Here is a 2,250-nt window from a genome sequence, read left to right on the forward strand (position 1 = left end):
ACTTGCCTTCCTCCAAGAAGTGAAAAGGAAGGGTGAAGCTACTTCCTCGAAGTTTGAAGCTTTCCTTTCCTTGTAGTTTTCCTTTCAACACAAGTATGCTAACTAGGGTCAATAGCTTGATGGTAAAGTGTTGGCCTCTTACCGTCATGGGGTGGGTTCAACCCTCCTTCAGCAAGGTTTAAGCGGGCTTAGGCTCCTACGCACACAACCAACGACACCAACTTAAGCCTTCAGAGCCTCGGTGTCGTAGAGTTGTCATTCGAGTTTGCCTTGGTTTCCCACTATGGAGGGCATAGGTGGGGCGGCCGCATCGACTCTCAATGTTTTTCCACGCGTGCTGCGGACAGGAAACTGTGTCTGTCTTCTTTTTGCTGTAAAGCGGAGACATCGCTGTTTGTGGAACGTGGAAGAGAGCCAGCGCGCTGAACGCACATGCAACCCGCTTTTTGACTCCTCCCAAAAATAGCTCAAATACTAGTGAAAGGGCGGCGGTGATGAGTGTGCTAGGCTCCACCCAGACATGCTATCTTATAGCCTCCCCCTAACGTACACACTGTCCGGCCGTGTTGGTGGCCTTGCCCGTAGAACCCATGTCCTTACAGTAGGCTTATCACATACTACTTGCAATGGAGTCCCATCTCTTCTTTTAGGATGTTTCCATAAGTAGCCATCCCTCAAGAAGTATCCATATGCTTTCTTTTTTATCCTTTTGAATTTTGATTTAGTCCAATCATCTTGCTTTTGTAAAGTACTCAGGTAGCGACCTATAAGCAACCATTCATCCTCATAGAACTCCTTTGAAAAGAACTCAAGTGAATATACAATGCATATATCATCACACTTTGCATGAAAAATTGTGTGGAATTTTGTGTCCACATCTTCTTCCTCATCAATCATATCATCCCCATCTTCATACCTTGCCCTTGAACACATATCTGCCATTGCATTATCTTTTTCTCAATGTGATTCAATTCTGGATTCAAGGACCTTATATAAGCAATCCACCTAAGAATAGCAATATCAGGAGTAGAGCAGCTTGCAATCATCCCTAGAAGTGGTAAGCAATCAGTTTCCACAACTACAAATGCTCCAATGAAGTACTCTTTGTCACACTTTAGTGCTGTAACCAACCCCCATAACTCCCTTTTTACCTGTGGATATGCTCTCTGGCAAGATCTTAGAACCTTGGACCCAAACACCATATACCTGTGTTTCTCTTCACTGTCTTGTCCTACTGCCCATCAAATTCCCTTTGGACCATAGCCCACTATCACAATCACCGGTCTTTCACACTCATAGTCAATCTTCCTCAAAGTTGGTGAATACAACAACAATTTCGTCAACTTTCTCATAGCTTTTACACGTATATCATTCCATTGAAACCTTTGGTTATTCCTTATCAATTGATAAAGAGGATCTGCGACATGTGCATAATGTGGAATCCATATGAGATAGAAGACTCATGCACCTAGAAACCTTATCACCTTCGTGATATTTACGCATAATTCCTTCATCCTCTGTATTGCATCCACTTTAGTTGGACAAGGTCGGTGGCCATGAGGATTAAAGAGATGTCCCACTATCAATATTTCTTCAACCCCAAACATTGACTTTTGCCCAGATAATGTAAGGTTCACTTCTTCCAGCCTTGTTAAAATTCTATCATAATCATTGATGTGGTTTGCTACATATTTACGGCACCCCCTTGAATCCAGAGTCTCATGTTTTTTTAGCTAAATCACATCCTTTGATTGGAACGTCATCAAGAAAAGGCATTGTAATTTGAGGTATGAAGTCATGAAGGACTTTGTTCATACCGTTCATCATGTGTGCAACCGAGTTGGTTTCTCCCCGCGATAAGGTGCATATCCTTACCTAACCTAAGGGTTTTCTCATGGTAGTCAAGTCCCTTCTTTCCATTGGTATTTGGAATTGATCATACCCTGAGTACAAACCCCCCATAGAATATATTGTCCTTCCTGCAAATGTTTATGCAAACTCATCTACAATTGGCCCTGCACCTATATTCCTGATTGTAACTTTGTTGACAGGATGCATGTCTTGAATGAAGCGTAGAGCTCCATTTTTCTTTGGTATTGTGAACCATCTGCTTGAGTAGGGGGCACATGAAGGTTCCAAAATCCCCGTATTTATCTTTCCATTGAGTAAATCTATAAGCTTTGGCAAGAGTGCTTTTGACATTGGAATTGGTCGTAGATTCCAAGTCACATGAGATACAATGAATATTAC

Source organism: Adiantum capillus-veneris, chromosome 20 (genome assembly GCF_014529385.1).
Source record: "Adiantum capillus-veneris isolate H3 chromosome 20, ASM1452938v2, whole genome shotgun sequence".
NCBI lineage: Eukaryota > Viridiplantae > Streptophyta > Polypodiopsida > Polypodiales > Pteridaceae > Adiantum > Adiantum capillus-veneris.